General features: G+C 37.5%; 1 pseudogene; it reads left to right on the top strand.

Moving 5' to 3' along the window:
• Nucleotides 1-1,249: 1,249 nt before the first annotated feature.
• LOC117409131 (elongator complex protein 1-like) lies at nt 1,250-20,821 on the top strand (annotated as a pseudogene).
• Nucleotides 20,822-22,626: the final 1,805 nt, after the last annotated feature.

The raw sequence follows: 22,626 nt of genomic DNA on the forward strand, positions 1-22,626 counted from the left end.
CTGTCATCCCTTTGGACTAATACCACAATATTGTTAGTTTCTAACCCTGTAGATAGATTATGTTTACAATTAGACATGCTTAAAATTCAAAGGTAGAGCACAGCACACAAAAGAATCAAGAAGTGCAGTTAACATATTTATTGACTGGTGAAATACAATTTTTTTTTTTTTTTTTTTTGGATTTAGTAGTCGGCAATTTTTTTTTTTTTATCATTTTCTCCCAATTTAGAATATCCAATTATTTTTAGGCTTAGCCCTGTGCTGACTCGGGAGGGCGAAGACGAACACACGCTGTCCTCCGAAGCGTGTGCCATCAGCTGACCGCTTTTTTCACACTGCAGACCCACCATGCAGCCACCTCAGAGCTACAGTGTTGGAGGACAATGCAGCTCTGGGCAGCTTACAGGCAAGCCCACAGACGCATGGCCAGACTAGAGTGGTCGCTGGTGCACGGTGAGCCGAGGACACCCTGGCCGACCAAAGTAACTGTTTATTTATTTATTTATTTTTTCCATTTTGGACCCAAACTCGTACTGTATAAATTTAGGTGGTGTGTCCCATTTGAGATGCCAAAATATATATTTCAATGTTAAGGAACATAACAGCACCTTCACCTTGACCTTTGACCTAAGATGGGTGACATTGTGTACTTGTAACTGTTTGGATTCTGGATGATGAACACTTTGAGATATTAACTTCATACACTCCACACAATTACATTATATGCTTTCATATGCTTTATATGCTGTTCAGTAATGGATAATGTACAAGAAACATTACCATTTGAGACAGTGACTTAATATTTGCAAGGGCTAGGCTATATAAACCCTGCATGCTAAATGAGACCGTGACTGCCATATTGAGGTGATGTGACATAAGTTTCAGGGATTGTTATTGTCTTAATATTTGCTATATATATTCACAGCTGTGTATGCTTATATATATTCCAGCATATTTATATTCCATTTCCAGTCCTGTCCAGTAAAAATGTTTCACTGCCACATTGTTTTAACCACTAACCATATGAATGATACAGAGCTTTTTCACAAATACATTAAATTAGTCAAGAGGAGAAATTGCTTTGCAAATTTACATTTTAAGTATCAAACTGAACAACTCAGTCAAAACATAAACAGTGTTAAGAAATGCACAGATGCTATGTTTACGGTAGTAAAGAAAACTTTTATCGGTTTACTTTATAAGAATAGGAGTGCATATTTCAAAGAGTTCTTTTCTTGTCTTGACCATCATGAGAATCTTGTTTTTCCAAGGAAAGTTTGTCACTGTTGACTGGGGAAAGAAAGAAACGCAGTTCCATGGATCAGAGGGCAAGGATGCTGCCCAGTGCAAACTGACAGTAAGTCCTGTGTAACGCCTGTCATGATATTCAGAAGTACTAAAAGAAAATGACCCAAGAACCTGCCATATCCGATCCTGTGAGATAGGATACCCTCTATTAACCTCTGGCATGTGCCATTCACATGTGCTGCTACCAACTGAATGGTACTGATGGAAACTGATCAATGCGCATTTTGCTATGGGTCTAAAACAGTACATTCAGCTCTCAGTAGGACAGAAGGGATTCAGTTGCAGATGGTGCGTTTGGGAATTCAGTTTCACTTTTTACATGCTGTTACTTCACGTAAACCCCAACCCAGTTTAACCATGTTAAATAAAAGAAAACAAGAAAGCAAAGTATTAATACAATTAGTTAAAAAGCTGAAACAATCAGAAAGCATGTTAAGAACTGTTTTTGGAATGCTATTTTGTGACTTGCCAAATTCTGTATTACAGTGCTTTGTTTTGCAGTCGTTTTCACAGATTTTCTTTGTATATTATATGTGCAGTACTGAACTTGGGTGTTTTAGACACACTGTACCTGACATTGTTAATTTATAATACCCCAACGTTAATAAAGCAACTACAGAGCTAAAAAGCTCTCCTATACATTAAAGACATTCTGGTCTCGCTGAAACGACTAGTAGGATGAGATTGATCTCCTTGTCTTGACCCCGACTAGCACTAATCTTGGACTACCTAATGTTATCTAAGGTAAGGTACTTCAAGATTAGTTTTAATCAGGATCTGTGGAACTACCTGTTATGAGTGTTATGAGTAGACATTCCCTCGCACTTATCTGTCAGGAGGTACAGCCAGCTGTGCCCTGGGATGATTAAAGACCACGTGTCACTTGGAGGGGAGATGGCCAGCTCTTTGCAGTGTGCTGTATGTCCAGAGACTGGTATGTCCCTGTCATCAGCCCCATTCTGATAATATATTTTAGTTCTGTTTAAAAAAAAAAAAAAAAAAAAAAAAAAAAAAAAAAACATTAGCATACGTGCAAAGTGCAGATTCAGAACATACACGCACACAATTACAGGAATCCGTCGCATATCAGACTGCAGTGGGACCAGAGTAAGGGCGGATATGTAAAAGGTCGGATGAATGTATCCTGTTTTAAATAACATTATACACAGCTGTAACAATTACTATATTCACACAATTATTATTTTGAGTTACAAAATGGGCCTCAAAAGACTACAGATTATTATTAATAATATCTATAAAAATGATGACGATGATGATGATAATAATAATACATGTTAAAGGTCCATCTTTATCCTACTTTTTTAACTTTAACACCATTATAACAGCTTTCAATTGGTTCTTTCCTTAAGTAAATAATACTAATAAATAAAAAAAAAAATCAATCCACAGTCCATTTTGTTTCCAGATGCCCGGAAGGTGAGAGTTTGGAATAGATTGTTCTGCAGTCTACTAGCGACAATGTCAATGGGCTGGAACAATCACTTTGTTTGTTTCTGTTGATTTTTAAACAATTTTGACATGCAGCTAAACTGCATGAACTAGGGAAAATAGGCCTGCTTGTCCTTCTTTCTGTTATCTGGTGGTTGAGTGTGTGTAATGCCTGTTAATACCTTGTCTTGTGTTCATTTTTTTGTTTGATGTAATTTTTGCAGTGCCAAACTTGGTGCCAATACTATACCCATTCAACTGAAATTAAACAAGCCACACCTAAATGTTTTTTGTGTTTGTTCACACTTTTGTGTTTTGTCAGTAAGTGCGGTCATGGGAAGTATGGCATGTATACTTCCTCAAAAAGTAAGAATACTGAAAAGCTGCATTGTCCAAGAAATGGAAACACCTACAGAAGTTAGTTTTGATGAAAGATAAGAAAAATGGTATTGTCAGACATGATTGCTCCCCATAGTCCTGCAAGCACGTCCCCTGTAGTTCAATCCTTAGCCCCACTCAAAGAGTCTGTGATGAATTGTGTTTGACTAATGTGCACTGACGCGATCAGACTGTGTTTTTGTTAGTAAATTAGCCTGATGTGCTACCTTGCCCCATGCTATCGTTTTTTCACTGTATAGTAGCCGCCTAAATGCATGCACATTTTTCTTTAGAGATAAATACACCTGTTTCTGTTTTAGACCCTCTGGAAGTCTGATTGCATCGACAGAGGAAACCTAACAAACATGACGTGGTGTTTTTCGAGAGGAATGGGCTCCTGCATGGAGAATTCACCCTTCCTTTTGGCAAGGATCAAGTCAAGGTACATTGTGAATTCTAGTGCTGAACTAAGCAGTCACCATTGTCAGAAATCATACATCAAGCAGCATTATAGAGGCACCTGAAATTGTTCATAAAAGTCAGTCTTTCCAAGTAATTTACAGTACCTAATCAACATCCAACGCTTCAAACTGTGGACTGAAGATAAGACGCGGAGAGCAGTGATTTAGTTATACTACATGTATAATGAAAGTACTGGGAGAAGGTCATTTGAATTTAAATGGCAGTTGTAGGTAATAATGATAGAAAGAGGCGACTTTTGAGTAATAGTGCAATCAAGAAGCTTCTTAATTGATTATTACATTTATTTATTTTTTTATATCAAGACATTAGAATTATCAGAAGATCCAATAACTGAAAATGCTGTTGTGCATAAGTTAAACAGCAAGTCACAGCCTGCATTTTGATTAAAAATAATAATAATAATAATAATAATAATAATAATAATAATAATAATAATAATAATAATAATAATAATAATAAAAAATCAATACTGTTTTTAACAAAAGGAATTTCAATATGAAATATGAAATCCAACAAAATTGGCAAACATCACTTTTCTGTCCTCCCTTTCCTTTACCCCAAAAATGACCACTAGTCCTGCCAGATCCTTTTTTTTTTCTTTTTTTTTTTTTAACATATATTGTTTAGCTGCCATTTTTAATCAGGAAAATGAACATTAAATATTTGAATGGATGCGACTTGTCCAGCGCAAATCGAGAGGCTGAAAGTATGTATCCTGTCAACACGCTGACGTTGGCTACCTACTGTACAATCGCTAAAATAAGTGCATAACTACATTGTCAATGTTATAATGCAAACTGGCAGTGGGAGTGTAATTTAATGCACCGATTCACCAATATTTAATTGAAGTTCGAGGAATTTAAGGACAGATGATAAATAATTAATTGTTGGATCTCTACTTTTGACCTTTGTGTGCATGTGATTGCTGATTGGATTGTTGGAACAGTTGGAATAGACGGACCCAGTTTGATATTGGAACAAGATTGAGTTTTACAGGGTGGTTTCATTGAACCAATGGAAACATAGCATAAGATTGTTTGAAGAGATTTTTATGTATGTATTTACTGTTAACTGAACCCAGCAATGTTTAACTCTGCTGCTATGGTGTTTAGGTGAAGGAGTTGCTGCGGAACATTGACTCGACATTGCTGGCAGTCTGGCTGGAAGATATACTGTCAAATGGAAACAGCAAAGCAAACACCTATGGTATGAGCCAAAGTTGTTGCATTTGATTTATACATGAACTGAGCACCGGTAATTGGCTATGTATTGTTAGGTGACAAATTTCTTCCACTGCCCATAATTCATATGTTTGCAGAGAATGCCTCCCTTTATTCACCTTTAACTTTCAAACAAGAGCATGCCGTATGATGTGGTAGGTAGTGAAAATGAGTTGATTATGTAATCATATGTAGGACCATACTCAGTGGGTGTTGAGAATGTAAAAACGCAGTGGGGTGATGATAGCTGCTTTAAGGGGGCTTGTTTTTTCATGTTTTGCTGTCCAGTTGTGGACAGTAGGGAACTACCACTGGTATTTGAAGCAGTCTTCATTTCGGGAATGCTCCGGAGAGTGCTGTGGAGTCTGTGAGCTGGGATCCAGAGGCTCCCTATCGCCTGCATGTCCTGAGCAGCAGAGAGCAGTACCTGTGCTATGACTGGTACTGGAGCACGGAGTGCAGTACTGGTGATGACTCTGTGGCTGTTATAGATGGAGGTAAGGGAAAGCAGAACAAATACATCGCCCATGACAGATGTCTTGCACTGTATTTACTTACACAAAATAAATAGTTTGTGTTTGGTATTTGAATCGCCACATCAGGTTGGTTTTGCACAATTCCAGAAATTCTTCCCATCACTCACTCAAAGGGACTGTAGCTAACAACATAATACCACAACTCTTACAGTTTGTGCATTCCCATTGGTAGTATATAGCTGTCAAATGTGCAGTTTTTAAATAAATATATATAATAGCAAACATGAATTTTCTGTTTAAAACATTATATCAGGTTCTCAGTTTCTGTGCCTGATTCACAAGTCATCTGTTAGACTTGCACTTTCTGGGTCATTTTGCCTAAGCAGTATTTTCTGGGTCAAAGCATGTTACTGGCTGAAAGCATGTCAGTCATTAGGGGAAGCAGCTGTTTGGTTTACAGCCGTTGAAAGTGGGGACAAATTCACCCTCCAGGTGAAATGATAAAGCAAACGCAACACTAAATGAAAGCACGGCTTGCATAAAATGAGTTCTTTAACCAAGTGTAGCACCATATATCACATTTTAAAATGGAAATACCTGTTTACTGCACAGACTGCACATTTGAGACCTATACAACTAATTATTATTATTATTTATTTCTTAGCAGACGCCCTTATCCAGGGCGACTTACAATTGTTACAAGATATCACATTATTTTTACATACATTTGCCCATTTATACAGTTGGGTTTTTCCTGGAGCAATCTAGGTAAAGTACCTTGCTCAAGGGTACAGCAGCAGTGTTCCCCACCTGGGATTGAACCCACGACCCTCCGGTGAAGAGTCCAGAGCCCTAACCACTACTTCACACTAATTCCCCTAAAATTTTATTTTATGAATATTAAATTTACCTAAAATTATCAAAAGATTCATTAGATATTGTAATTCCTCTTCATTCACACTGGAATCATTATAATAAGTTTTGGGTAGGCTACACATTACATTATGAAAACAATGTGAATCTGTACAGTACGCCTAGCGCACTTTCTTTTTACTTTAGCCTGTAGGCTACCGGTATGGTAACACAAAATAAATCATGCTGCTGCATTGCACACATTGGTGTACAATGTGAATAAAATATTATTTTAAATTGAAACTAAATGTTTTTAGATTATTATTATTATTATTATTATTATTATTATTATTATTATTATTATTATTAACTTGGCAGCCTAGACAATTTACATAAAATAGATCATGGTATTGTATTTACAAGTTATGATACTTACAAGGAGGACAGTAAATTGTCATTAATACGAAAGGACCAGCAACACATTTTGCATTATACCACTAATTCGTATTATCATGAGTAGCCTATAAGCCAAATGTATAGTCAGTTTTTATTTAAGTTAGTCGGGTGCAGTGCTAAATTGTGCACAATTACAAACCACCTGCACATTATACAAAATAGGTGTGTTTCCTATTCCTATACAGATGCTCAGAATGAGCTGGAGGAGTTAGCAGCACATGTGTGCAGTCTATTGCTCCAACACGTTGGGGAAACCAGAAATGTCATAGAAATTTGTTTTCAAGGCTTGTGAGTACACCCTGCTTTTAGGGGAAAATAGGTATTTGGCTGTTTGCCTTCAAAATGCATTGAGCACAATTGGCAACGCATGAGAAAAAGTTCTTATCAAATTGATGCAATTGCTTACCACTTTCGTACATCTCATTATAATATCTGAGAACTCTCATCTCGACCCGCTTTTTGCGAATTTATGCTGGAACACCCATAATTACATATTCATCTACGCTTGAACCGCAAACAAACTGCAGCCACAAAGCATTCCATGAAAAGTCGCAAATAGCATTGCGTTTGTTTAGTACATTTCACCCAAGACTTCCGACTCGTTTGCAGCTGATTTGCGACTATTGCGACAGGCGCAACACTTTACCCCATAATCTCAGAATACAGGTGTTCCATAGAACCACACGGAGAGGCATGGTTCTATGGACACTAGAATAAGAACAGGCTTGGGGAAGTTAAGGATGCTGCAACTGCTGTCTATTTTATTTTCTTGGTATTCTGTGAAGTGCTTTGAGATGCCATGGCATGATAAGGCACAATATACTGTTGTCTAAGGACTTGAATATGTGTGTACATAAAATAAAGCATGTTTAAACCTAAATGAAACCACTGAATCCAGAGACTTGCTTTCCTAAGATCAAGCTGCTCAACAGCAACTTAATTTGGAAAGGTGTGATATGCCGGGCCATCTGTCATTGGATTTGAATGAATGCAAGTTAGATTCCGTTTAAAAAAATAAAAAAATAAATAAATAAAAAAATTCACTCAACAGCATTCGATATGAAAAAGTTATTTAATGCTAGATCTCTCTAAACTTGTTATACAGGGATGGAAACAAGTCTCCTGTTGCACAGCAGTTTCACCCATTCCAGGTTTTAATACCAACCTGATTAGCCACAGTGTACAGGTAACAAGCTAAGCTTTGTCTTATTAAACTCAGAGTAAAACCAGGATTGGCTCAAACTGCTATCCAATTTTCAACCATGTTATATAAAACCATGTTATATATTTTTTATGTTTTAGTAAAGTTTGTTGGTGTGTAGTTTAGTAACTGTATGTAAGATACTTCCTTTGTCAACTATATTACTGTACTTTCAGTGAGGTAGGTAACAGCTGAGGTACTAAGGAAGGGGCTGTTGAAATTAGTGCTGCCATCAGTGGACATTAATCTACATTCCAAGCACTCCATATCACAGTGCCAGCATAGTTGACACTCGGTGGGCACCAGAGCAGACAGTCTGAAACATGGTTTAGATTGAAAGATGATCCCTTCAGTGATGCCAATCCTAGCACCTGGCATGAATACAGATATCTGTCGCAAACTAAAATAAACAAAAAACGAAAACACCTGTGTTACCTTTGAATTCCATAATCTAGTGTTGTGTGATTGACTGGGATTTGTTCTTGTCAAGGTTGTAACCCACAGAACCAGGTGGAAAACCGTACATTTTCCTGTGTGCGTCTGTATCTCTGTAGGCATAGTGACAGCACTGAATAGATTGTGCATCTTACAAAATAAGCTAAACTATTGTGTTTGACATTACTAGAGCAATGGTACTCAATTCTCACCCCTGAGGGTCCTAAATGAGTGACTTGAACTAGAGTAACTCTCATCTGCGGAGAATCATATCCCTGGGAATGTTAACAGGCACACATTGAGAATGCACACATTTTCATATTGCTAGCTCTAGGTTTGTATTTACTGCAGTATGTTAGTAACAACTTGTCTTGTATCTGTTACCCTGTAGAGTCTTCAGGGCCATCTGTTGAAGCGTGGCGGAACAGCAGTGGCTGTGTTACCCAGTTCCCTCAGCCATGTGTGCAGACTGCCCTAGGCACGATCGCAGGGGCACAATCGCAGGGGAGGTAAGGCTCAGTACCATTTCCAGTGCATACTCATTCTTACATTAATAATTTGTACAATTGTTAAATTGACAAGTCATCAACATTACAACTAATAGCAACCCAGGATGAATTATCGATTTTCAAAGTCTTTGGCTTGTCTGTTGTCTGATATTGATGAGTAATGCAATGTAATATACAAAACATAAATGAAAATCCTGCCTTGTTTTGCACTACTTTCTGTTTGGTTGAATTTTGATTTGGGCCGTGATTGTCTTGTGCATTTCAGCAGGAGCAGGTTTTAGGACTTGCTGACTGATCTCGCTTTTTTTTTTTATCAACAACGCTGAGGTATCTCTTTTGTCTTATTTTATACACTGAATGACAATTATAATGATTCATTTTATATCTGATATATTTCAATCGTGTTAGTTTTATATTCAGTTTTGTGTCTACATACTGTACTCCACTGTACTTAGTGATGCTAATACAGCACAAAATGTTTTAAGATGCTGTAATTATACATCTCTTTTATATTTATTTGTTTAAACTATTGCTTTTACAGATTGCCTTTAACATCACCTCCTTTAGACTGTATGATGAGTTTCTTCTGCTTACAACTCATTCGCATACCTGCAGGTGCGTACGTTTACAAGAGGTTTCAATAAAAGGTAAACTAGTAATCTGTTCAGGTTGTTTGTTTTAGGTTTGCGCATGCACCCCTTAACCAAACCCAGTTTTGTTCAGATTTGGAAGCTCGTATGAACTAATGTTTCTGTAAGGCTGGCCAAATTGAACATATGGAACTGTTCCTGAAGCAGATAAACTTAATAAACCATGTGAACCTGTTCCTAACAGAGCTAAAGTAAGTCTAAATTCTGATCCTGAGTTGTTTTTTTTAATGTTTATTTATTTATTTATTTATTTATTTATTTATTTATTTATTTATTTTATTTTATTCATTTTTATTTTTTTTAATAATAATGTATTAGTAATACTAAGAATAATAGAGAGTCAGGGTTTGGTCAGTCACTGACAAAAATAACCATTTCACGATTTGAGCATTTACAAATTATCAAAGAACAAAATGAAAGGTTATTTCAGTCATTGAGCAAATTATTTTGCTCCAATTGCAAAATGGAAAATCTCAAACAAGCAAAGAACGAAACAGAAAAGAAGAGAGCTTCTTTGGTCTTTGAGTAAAGCGATATAATCAAATTGTGAAATGTGCTTTGAGCAAATGCACAGTTCCTGAACAAATTTTGAAGATGCAAGGCTTCTTTTCTTGCAGGTGCAATAAGTTTTGTCAAACAAGGAAGTGGTTCTGTGTGCGTAACCGCGTTCAGTGCAATTCTAAATGCCACAGCAGCAAGCCTTGCAAAAAAAATACAAATACAGTTTTTTTTTTTTTAAATGAACTTCCATTATGGTTTCTTTATATGTATCTAATTTGATTGAACTTCTTTAAATTTTACCCAACTGTTTCTATCTAAACAATCCAAAAGTGTTTTAAAATGAGGCTCAGAGCCCAGTGGAGCTCTCAATATGGTTTCTTTTGAAAATCTTAATTTACCAAAGTTGTCATCATCTAAAATAAAAACATTTAAGAAGGTTTTCTTGTTGTCAAAGAAGCAGTCTTCATCATTCAGGTTTTATTCATTAAAGACTTGAGTGCAAATACAGTATTCAGCCACCAGATGGCCCTATCTGATATGTAAACAAGAACACATTTCACAAGATTTTATCCACAATGTTTTAACATAACAATAACAGTGAGGAACTTTTGGACTAGAAGTGTAGAATTTCTTCAAAGACATTGAAAAAGACTGTTCAAAACGTTTGTCATTGAATTAAGTTTCTTTTAGTATAAACAACACACTAGATTTTAAAATAAAATAAAACAAAATTTGCCACACCAATTAAAATATTTACATTGAACTTGCACTGTGATTTGTTTTTCCTTCTTGTAATATCAGTGTAATATGGTATCGGTCTTCCTAGTGGATTTGAAGGGGTGGTAGAACAAAGTGCAAATCCTAAACTCAAATTGAGCTGTAGGGAGATACAGAAAGCTGTTGTGGGTGCCCCACAGTGCTAAATTTGTAATGCTGGGTAATTTTACAATGTCACCCTGTGGGTTAGGATTATATTCCTGCATGTAACTCATTTTTGATAACATTCAGGGTTAACACTTTAGTTACTTACTGTTTCAGCTCTTCAAACTCTAATAGACAGTTTGAGTGTTGTACTTGTGTTTTATTTTTAGAGAAGAGGATATGACCAAGACAATGTATCCATGCTCATCCTCCAGTATAGTTCAAACAGCCCCGGAGTTTGATGGGAAGAAAGTAGACATTGTCTGTGATGCCCTGACAGTCGCTATGGAGAAAATTGACCCTAATAAGTAAGTTCTGTCTAATAAGTACATTAGTTCCTTTGTGTCCTAATATAAGAATCCGTGGACTAAAACAGTTTGTAAAATTATGCAGCAATCAACAGGCAACGTGAAATCGAAGATACTGCATACTGTCCGAGGGCTGAAAATATTTTAAAGACTTGAATTGCCATTAGTCTCGAAAGTGAGATAGGCCAATAGATCGTAAACCCCACAAGGCACATATGTAGCTAAACATAGGTTACAGATAGATTGCTAACATTCAACACCACACATTTTCAATTTATAAAAACCTTTTTAAAGTAAACAGACATAAAGACATTACTACTTTAATTCAACAAAAAATGTGTTATATAGTTCACTTGATCCGTTCTGGATTGTTGAATTTATTTATTCTAATTGTTGTTAAGGGAAAAATCTTGACGCATTGTGTCTCTTTTTTTCTACAGGTACTGTTTGTCTATATTGACTTCATATGTGTGAAAAAGCACCTCAGAACTGGAAATAGCTCTTCAAAAGGTCCACGAGCTAAGAGGTTAGTTTTGTATTGCAATATTGCACTGTGGAAGGGTGTTGGGCAATTCACTGACACACACGGGAGACAGAAGGTTTATTTGCAACACTGCACTGGTGCCCAGTTTTATTATTTTCTCTTTTTCTGGTTTTATTTTCTCTTTAGCCCGCAGAGGGCGCTGTTGTCTGTGGCCTGAATACCGACCGAATATAGTCAGGTCCACAGTAATACCAATACAGGTGGAGGTGTACATTACCATTTTATATTCCTGTAGCTGCTACGCAAACTCCCCCCTTACTCCAAAGATAGAATTGCCTTGTTGTCTCAAACGATGGTTTGTCTGCGTGAGCCTTCTATGTTTCTGTACACAACACGTCATTACATGGACAGAGTCGAATGAGAGGCTGTCAGACTGTCACTGTCTTGTTCACGCAGAAATTACCACAGAAATAAAACAGAAGTGGACATCAATGAGTATTTAAATTATTAAAGTCGAAAAATATAATGTTCTTTATGATGCCAGTGTCAGCGGTTATAAAGACAATAAAAAGAAAGACGCCATATGGGAAGAAATAACAGAACAATTGGAAATTGATGGTTTGTCTATCTCTCTTTATTTCACCCTAATTTTAGTAATGGGGAGCACCACACACTGGTTTCGTATTTCTGTAAATTTACTAATTTTAATAATGTTGACCAATAATAATAATCACATTCACACACTAACTGAAGATTTTATTAAAACTGAAAATCAATAAAAAAGTATATTAAACTAATTTTCTCAGTATTTACAAAGAAGTTTATTTCGTCTCCACAAAAGGAGCACAAGCAGACAATAGTTTCTCTTCTTTACTAGCTGCAGTTGTGTTTTTTTTTTATGTACTCGTGCTGTATTCGTGTCGTTTGCGTAGCTGTCAGCCATGTGCAAAAATCATGATCCGTCACCAGCAACCCCCCCACCACCCCACTCCAAAAAAAACCTAAATCTAGTGGTTTAGGTTACAATTTTTCAGCAGGGGTCTCACTGGTTTGAACACCTTAGGGGTTGACATGTCTGAGGATATAGCAGTTATAATTTGTTCTGCACAAAAACTGTGCCAAACAAGACTGAAACCTGAAGGATTGTCTCATACAAATTGTTGTTTTTTTGGTGTTCATAATAACAATAGTATCCTTGTCCTTATTTTTGCTTGCCATACCTTACTGTCACTGCAATCAGTTATCTAGGAGATAATTACATTTTTGCCCCGCTTCCACTGCCTGGTGCTCCTGGCTACAGCTGCCCACAGCAACAAAACCGGGTGTTTCCACTGCTTGCCGAAGCAGCTGAATGCGGCTATCTGGTCAGGTTTTGTATCTCACACTCGATGTAGCCAGACTGGCTACAAAGGAAGCGCGTCACCACATAGCCAGGAGGTGTTTTAAGCTCTTTGTTTACAGCCATGATGAAAAATGTGAACTTGATATATAAAAACTAAGCAACGTTCGCCAAAAAAAAGAAAAAAGTTCCTACACACCAGTAGCTGCAGAAGTTATTAAGGCATTTCTTTACAATGTATTATTTTACGTTTAGCAGTTTGAAGCCTTAATTTTTAAAAGAGAACACCCAAACTGAAAGCTAAAAGAAAAAAATAAAATCATCGTCGTGATCTGTTGATGAAGAACAATCAGATTCACTTTGAGGGTTCATTTAATTGGGTCTTGAGAAGGCTGTCTAAAATCGTATGTTGTGCCATAATGAAAAGAGCAATGAACATTCTTTCAATTTCAGCTTCCATTGCTTGGACTGCTTTGTTCTAAACACAGTGTTACTGCCGGTTTGTTTAAAACAAAACAAAATACAATCCCACAATCCTTCGGTGATCTTTGACGCATGGCAAGAATTTCCGAGGTTGGCCAGGAAAAAAAAAAGCACCGAAACGCTCTTTTGATTTTGGCATCTAGCCGTGGGCAGCAGAAGCCTGTAGCGCCAGGCAGTGGAAGTGAGTAATTATTAGTCTCCTGGCCATTCTAGCTTGTAGTTGTGTAGAAAAATGCACAAAGTCTCTTGTTAATTGTGTCTCAGCAGAGTAGTTTTAATTCAATAGACATCTTCATAGCTTACAATGCTGTCATACGGATTGGGTAGCTCCCCGCAGTACAGAGAACTACAAAGAAGCACCCTTTTCACTTGATATTTATAGCCACCAGCACACAGCCTCCTCCAGACTCCTCCAATGGTTACCATACTTCTTATCTGATAACTGGATAACATTTTCTTGTTTTCTGGTTTTATTTTCTCTTTAGCCCGCAGAGGGCGCAGTTGTCTGTGGCCTGAATACCGACCGAATATAGTCAGGTCCACAGTAATACCAATACAGGTGGAGGTGTACATTACCATTTTATATTCCTGTAGCTGCTACGCAAACTCCCTTACTCCTTACTCCAAAGATAGAATTGCCATGTTGTCTCAAACGGTGGTTTGTCTGCGCGAGCCTTCTATGTTTCTGTACACAACACGTCATTACTCGAATAGAGTCGAAGGAGAGGCTGTCAGACTGCCACTGTCTCGTTCACGCAGATAACATGGAATGTACCCAACAAAATGTTCAAGGACACTCTGCTATGCAAGTAGAAAAACACAACCCAAGCATCTCCTGGCCCCGAGCAAACTAAATCAATTTCATCAGAATTTTATCCAATATATCAATACGTTTTCACATACATTCTTCTCTTTTGCTGTGCCATATATAAAACTTAGAAGTTACAGCAGTTAACACCCCCACATTTCCTGCAACAAAACTATACAACTCGTTCCGTAGATGCTTCATCTTATTGCAAGCTTTGTCTTATCAGGGCCGTACTTATCCATATTAACAAGCTGTGCCTGCATGTCTGGATCAGGGTCAACACTAAGAACATTTAGATACACCAGCTAACCACAGTTTGTGTCAGCGTTTAAATGAGTATACACAAAATTAATACAGTAAGTGTTACTTCCAATAAAACATATCATTACAGCCGTGTTTTACTGGCTCAATTGAATAAAGGCACTCAGAATTAGTTTGTTTAGTAGTATTCTTCCATCCACATCCCAGATATGATTTTTATCTATCATCCGGGCACATAATTACAATCCTCCTGACAACAGGATCTCTTCATGGTAATTAATATATATAATTATTGCCTACATATAGTATGGAATGTTTCAGAACCTTGAAGTAGCCCCCATGCCTCGTCCTGAAGCCTGTCTGCAAACTGACACATAGACACTTAAACTTTATTGGTGAGCGAAAAAGCTACCAGGCTGCTTTTGGCCTACAAGCTGACAGCATATAAAAATAATAAGCATGCAGATAAATAATACATTGACAGGGTTGATAAAACCTATATTGAAATCCAAACAAGTTTCAGAGATAATGTGGTCTCTTCCTTTCCATTCCTCAGTTATTTTGTCAGTAAAAAACAGGTGAAGTGAAGTCATTGCGGTGTGTTTGTGACCAGCCTGCCTGTGTATTTTTGTTTCATAATAAACCCCCTTGTGGTTCTCTGGGCGGTCAGTGCAGAGGAAGCTCTTAAGTACTTGCTGTTCCTGGTGAATGTAACTGAACTCTGTGAACACTCTCTGGGAACGTACGACTTTGATTTAGTCATCATGGTTTCAGAGAAGTCTCAGAAGGTAATGTAGGTGCAGAGCTGGAATCAGCTATAGGTACACCTGAGCCAAGAGCAGGGATTCACAGCTGGTGAAGAGATTTCAGGGCAGTATTTTAATTGCTTAAGAGAAAAAACATTCCAGTTTCTGACCTAATTGTTTGATTTAACCTTTTGACTGCCACACAAATAAAGTTGGTACTCCCACTATGCCAAAGTCACAAAATTTAATTTTACATTGTTCTGTGAAAATCCCTTTAAAGCACTGTACAAGCACATGGCACTAAGTTAACCCTACACTAGAACTACAGCCCATATTGATTAAGGATTTCAACTTTAATCTCTAAGTAGCACTGTAGTAGTTGTTGTTGTTGTGTATTTTTTTTTGCTACATATCTGTGGCAAGTACAATGATCCTGAAATAGACAGAGAATTGTCATGTTTACATATCACAAATAGAAATCTGATTTTCTAATCAAATTCTTCCAGGATCCAAAGGAACAACTTCCTTTTCTAAATACCCTGAAGAAAATGGAAATCAACTACCAGCGATACACCATAGACAAGCATTTGAAGCGTTACAAAAAGGCTCTACGTCATCTTAGCAAATATAAGAGGCAGAAGTGATACGGTAAACTTTAGTCAACAATGAACGCTCTTCACCATTTGTGTTTTTAATGTTAAGGCGGCTGGCAGGCTGGTGGTTATTGATTTATTTTAAGGTTATCCTTCAGGTCAAGAACACTTTCCAGAATTTTTAAACCTGGTAAGGGACCAAAAGTTATACAACGAAGCCCTAAAGATGTATCCAGTTGAGAGCCAAGAGTATAAGGGAGGCACAGTTTTTCATTGTGGAGTCCAGATATACAGCACTATTTGCTAGTAGATTGTGGCAACACATTGGTTTATTCCACTTTAGTTACAAACAAGCAACAAATTACAGCTCAAATGTATTTACAGCTTATTTTAAACTTCAGTTATAAGCAAGCTTTTATTAGCTGAATATTCTGGAAATGCTTGTGAACTGCTTCAGTCTGTTACCCGAGAAGTTACAGTTGAAATGTAGCAAGAATGTTTCCTTTTGTTCCCAGGAGGTGAGCTTGTGCCTATGGGGAGTACCTGAGCGAGCAGCAGCACCAGGAGCAGGCCGGCCTCCTCTTCTCTCACTGTGGGGAGACCCAGAGGGCGCTTGACGCCTTTGTGTCCAGCACCAGCTGGCAGCACGCCTTGTGCATGGCGGCAAAGCTCGGCTTTCCTGAGGACAAGCTGGCTAACCTGGCACGCAGCCTGGCAGGTATGCATCACTGAAAGAGACACTTGTCAGTTTTAATCCTGTTTTTATGCAGTATTTAGAGTATGGATAAGGATCTGCAGAAAAAAAAACATTGTGATGAATTTTGATGTTCATAAAAGGTGCAGAATTGGTGCACTAACAAGACTGCTGTATTTATCCATAGAGCAGCAGGGTTAGCATAAGCAGTGGCATTGTGATCGCCCACACATTGCACCATGAACATGTCCCAAGCCTGCCCTGGAGGGACCACCATATTCGTGGGTGAGGGAGCAGTTCATTCCCCTTGCCCGTCCAGTCCCCGGTGTAACGTCATAGATAGTGGTTGTTGCTCTGCCATTTATTTTACCACCTCCAGTTGTTAATGCTTGCATTGATGTTGTTGTTGTACTGCTGTATTACTTTTAATTAATAAATCCAACCCACTGCCATTCAAAGCCCATTCAGTAAGGCTATTCTACTCCTTTATACCTGACGTTGGGCAATGTTTTCAAAACCCATTATAAAATAACAAATACAATATGCATTTACTAGAGACACAAACAAACAAACAATATAAAAGTAATGATGTGGTGCCTGGTGCACCATCAAGAGATGGTTGACTGTCACCTTGTATAACATTCACTCAAGCTCTGAGGTGAAGCTGGACTGTTATGCCTTTGTTGTAGGACTGTGAGGAAGCCATCACTGCTCTGATAGAAGGTGCAAACTGGGATGAAGCTTTAAGACTGGTATCTTTCCACACTATGTATGTTTATACGCCCTGATTTAGTCCTTCTGAGAGGGAGTTGTATTGCAGTTTTATTGGAGTATATCTAAATAGTGTCGGATTAAACACTGCTGCCACTTAAGTAATTAATAATGTGATAAAAAATTTAACAAACTGGCTGCGATATTAAGATCTGCCACTATTTAGATGAAGTAATCAAACCCCAGTGTTTCTTAGCAATAGCTATTTTATTATAGAATTGAATTAAAAGTATTTTGTAGTTCCCTTATTTACTTCATTTAAATATTAAATTAATAACAGTAATTCTGAGAACAATAATTGAAAAGCATTGAATTATTCTTATGAGTTCCTTTTTCTTTTTTCTTTCTTTTTCATAAATCTAGGTTTACTTATAACAGGCATGATGTTTTGGAGACAAACCTAAAACCTGCTCTACTGGAGGGTAAAGTGTTTTTTTTTTTCATTTCTGTAACACTCTTCTGGGACTTCCTGTCCTCCGCTCTAAAACTCAGGGACAGACTGGCTTCAATACTACATTTCATTGATTGTCTATTCAAATAGAATATGTGAAGGACCCTATTTTAATGATCTAAAGGGCTACAGTTCTGAATACTGCTGCCGGTTTTAAATAGAGACGAGACTAGCATGCCCTGTTTTTTTAGAGATGTTGATACAGGATAGGCCTCATCTTGAGGTATCACAGTAGTAGTGTTGCCAAGAGAAGGCAAGGCAGGAGCTTCTAGGTAAACACATTCAAATCCTCCTCTCTACGATTTCCTGGGAGGTGGGGGTGTTTTAACATGTGTTGGCGTACTTAGTAGATGTATGTAAAAAAATTCAACTGAGATTTTAATAAATTAAAATTGAGCAGAAAAGGAATAATACTGTAGTAACTACAGCAATAATACTGGTTTTCAAAAGGTTCTAAAAGATTTATACCAGATGCCCAATTCCATATAAAAACCTGCTTGCCACTGTGCTTGATGCAGATGATGAGATAACAGACTGCCCAGACTCTGACCTATTCTCAGAGGCCAGCAGTGTGATGACAGCCAGCAACATGAGTTCCAAGTACTCTCACAGCAATTCTAAGATCTCTGCGTAAGTGTCAGGGGTCATCTTATTAGTCTGAGTGCTAGTCATGGCTGATAATTCTGGAATGCGGATGATTTAAGATCAGTCTTTTTACCCTTGAATGATCTGGTCACCTAAATCCCCAAAAATACATTATTTCAAAAGAGCAGCCAGGCTAATCCCGGTGATGTGGTTTGCAGGTTAAATAAGATGCGATTACAGTTTATGATCTATATAGTAGATTTACCCTTGTTCAAGAAGCACTGTGTTAAAAAAATAAATAAATAAATAAAAAAAACTATTAGATACTGACCTGGTAATAAAGATGTGTGGGTAAGGGATAAGCCTCTGTGTACCGGGCAACTTCTGATTCTCCACATTTGTAGTACTTGTAAAATGTCAGCTATTCACTTTTTTTCGTGCTTTACACCATTGTGGGAAAATATGTTAAATTCAGTGTTCCAAGCATGGTAGTTATTGTATGTGCACTTGTGCCACTCCTACAAACAAAAACAGGTTTTATTCTAGTTATTTTTTAGCTGTGTTGTTTTCTTTTTTGATGGTTTCTGAAAACCTTATGTAAAATGAAAATTAACCGCTTGGTCGCCATGCAGGAGGTCTTCTAAGAATCGTCGGAAAGCAAGGCGCAAGAAGCACGGCCTGAAGGAGGGCAGCCCACTGGAGAATGTGGCTCTGCTGCAGGCTCTGAGAGAGACCGTCCGGTCCGTCAGCAAGTTAACAGGTACAGCTTGTCCACAACTGAATAATAAACAATTACATTCACTGCCCAGCAATTCATTAGCACCTGTGGCGAATATTGGGTTGGGCCACTATTTACTCTGACCACAGCCTTGAGACAAAGTGAAATGGACTCCACAAGGTGCTGGAAAGCATCCCAATGGATGTTAATCCATTCAGTCATCAATGATTTGGTGCAGAGAAGCCAGGGTTGTGATGATGAATGGTGTGTTAAATCCAGGGCGATACATAATTCTTTAAGAAAAAAAAAAGCTGTCTTAATCATAAAAGCTGTCTTAATCCTACCACAGAAGATGACATTAGAAAAATCATATACAAAATATTTATATATGGTTTAGGTTTTAAGTGGTGGTTTTGTTCTATTAACCCTTAGCGGTCCATTTATTGCTGTGTTGTATTGTTCACCAAATTAAGGCTATAGATAGCAGGTGTACACAGTTATTAAACCTCTTAGTCAGATTTAATTTTCAATCCCTAAATCTAACGATTTTGCAAGCGAGGTGAGGTGCACAGCCTGTTGAAAGCGCTGGTTCTTTCGGGTGTGACAGCCAGGCCCTGATACTGCAACAGACTTTAGAAGAAACATTGCAGCTGATTGACAAATCCATCCCTGAGATCTGGCAGGAGGGCCTCCAGCAAAACACAGGCACTCCAGTAGGTTTCTCTTGCTTATCCATCGCTTGAAACACACGCTGCCGATTTCACTGACAGATTGTGGACTACCTAATGTTAACTTAGGTAAAGGGGTCCAAGGTTAATGCTAGTCGGGGGCAGGGTGGGGGGGCCTGTAAAACCAGTTGTCAGTCATAAGATATAATATAGTGCTAAAAAGAATCTTAAAATTGTAGATGTCTTTTGTGTTATACACAAGTCATGTGATTCCTTAAAGCATGTGCAATTAGTTCAGTTTTATTTAAAACAATTTACCCAGCAGTCCTCATAAAACACTTGCAACAATGCAGGCTTAAGCATTTGTAGGTTTTAGTGCAGAGCATTTAACTAATAATTTTTCACACTTCATACTTCAGTAGTTATACAGCCACTTATTGTTCAGCATAATTGTTAAATCGGTACATCACTTGTCTAGTCTTTTGTTTCCAGCAAGCATGATGCTAATTTGATAAAGTATAAAGACTCACAACAAATGCATGCTACCACAATTGTGATCACCTGTGGCCAAGGTACTCGGAAGTAGAAGAAATGCAATTTGGTTTGTTGTTTTTTGTTGACGCTTTTTTTTTATGTTTCTAAGTTGTTGGTCCAAATTCAAGAGCTAATAGCATAATGGCCTCATACCAGCAGCCAAAACCTCCTGTACTGCCCCATCAAGGTTTGTAAACTAATATAACTAATCGAAAGTGTTGGTGATTTAATGATTTGTGTTATTATTATTTTTACTGTTTTCATTATGATTTGCATTATAATTCTTGTTTGTTTTGGATCGGCAGGGAGTGGGTTAAATTCCTCCCTGTAAAGTACATGTGAGAATGTGGCTGGAGCCTTAATTACAGACCATAAAAGACAGGTGAAATCCTTTGTCTAGTGGAGTGGTTTGGTTTGGTTTGGAGAGACATGGAGTAAGTGTTGTCTGTAAAAATGTGTATAAATACCTGTTTAGTTTGATTTATTTTGTTCCAGTGTTTTGTTGAAAGCCTTTGTTTTGTGTTTATACCTTTTGTTTGGCCCTGGTGCCTTTTTATTTTGTGTTTTTTGTCAATTAAAGTATTTTTTTTTCACTGCATTTTCTGACTCTGAGTTTTCCCTCTGCGGCTATCCTGCCACAGGGCTGCATTCAATATATATTTTTAGCAGAACCAGGATAACAGTATGTATACACTTTCCACCTGAGTTTTGGCACAGTATTGTAGAAGGGCAGGATGTGTGTTGGGGGGGGGGGGGGGGAGGGGTTCACAAAACAATGAAGGGATGTTCTGAGAATGAGGTGCATGTCAAGTACATGTATACAGGCACCGAGGCACATATTAGTGCTCATGGTAATCACACATGGAAGGTAGACAAAGGGGTAGGTATGGGTGGGTGGACCCTCTTACCCAGCAATATCAGGTTTTTGCACTCTCTCATTCCCTGACACCTCACCCATTACCCACTTTTTGCATTAAAATGACTGTAGCGGGGTGTTAGGCGTTATTTCAATACAGCATGAACACACACTGAACATACTGTACTCATCTCTGAATATCTAATTCAAATATATTTTTGGCCTTTTCTGCAATGATGACACTGGTAACAGGTTTTGAAGTCACCATTGCAAAAACACATTCCAGGTATTTTTTAATCTCCGTAATAAAGCACAGTATTAAAATCAGTTATTTCCCAAATTTACTTTACACCCACTGATCTTTTAGTTATCACAATAACAGTGCTGTACAGAATAGTTTTTACTAAAGCATGTAGTTACTCAGTATCACTAGATACAGAACTTTTAATTCCTCCAAAGATGAACAAGAATGTCAAGTGGAAGCTGAATCTTCTGGAGTAGATTACTTTACCTACATCTTCTTATGTACAGATCTGTTAACACTATTTCTTCTCCCAAATTTTTAACAGTTTCCAAATCCAAGAAAGAAAGAAAAAAAAAATAGCCAGACATTTTCTTTTGATTTCTGTCCCAAAAAATGGTATGAAGACCCAGGAACAGTACTTGAAGAACATTAGTTTATTAATGCTATTACTTAAATCATCAAAGTCTTAGGTGTGGAGGGAATTATACACCAGCCAAGCCTTAAGGAACTCTGATTAAGCAATACTGTATAAATGTGGCGTTTAAATCTGCCCTTGGGAATTTAGTGCCACAGATTTCGAATTTCAGCCATGCATGGATTTTATAAAACATATAACCAACCATAGAAGTAAGTATAGAGAAGTCAAATACATTTTTTGTGGCTGACCCGTGATCATCTGGACATCAAAGTTTTGACCTGATTAAAAAACTAAACATACCTCAAATAGAATATTTATGTTATTCAAGAAGTTTTGTATGTAAAATGGATCTATCTAAACCTGTATAATGGCAAACACATGTTATTGTGAGTTACGGGTGGGTTTATCACTGACGGACTGTTGATAAAACAAACTCACGTCTGAATTATCACTCTCGCGACCTGAAAAGGTTAGGCTAGGGTAGTCTAACATTAACAGCTCATAAAGATTTGATAGATAGATAGATATATTTATTTATATTATCGTGAAAAACTGTCAAATGTTTTCTAGTAAACTATTATTCCATGTTTTGTTATATTTGTGCCTTTTAAATGATTTAAAATTTAATACAAAAAAAACGGAAAGTCATTCAGAAGATGCCAGAAGTGCAACTTTGATAAAATAAACAATAAAACGCCCCCTTCAAGAACATTGGTTTGACCCATAGTCCGCACTGCACTATTTACAACATCTAACATTAGCAGTGGTGTGCCGACTATGCTGGGCAGTTTGTGGAGACTACAAAAATGATTACTTAAATATAGGC

This window comes from Acipenser ruthenus, chromosome 2 (assembly GCF_902713425.1).
Source record: "Acipenser ruthenus chromosome 2, fAciRut3.2 maternal haplotype, whole genome shotgun sequence".
Taxonomy (NCBI): Eukaryota; Metazoa; Chordata; class Actinopteri; order Acipenseriformes; family Acipenseridae; genus Acipenser; species Acipenser ruthenus.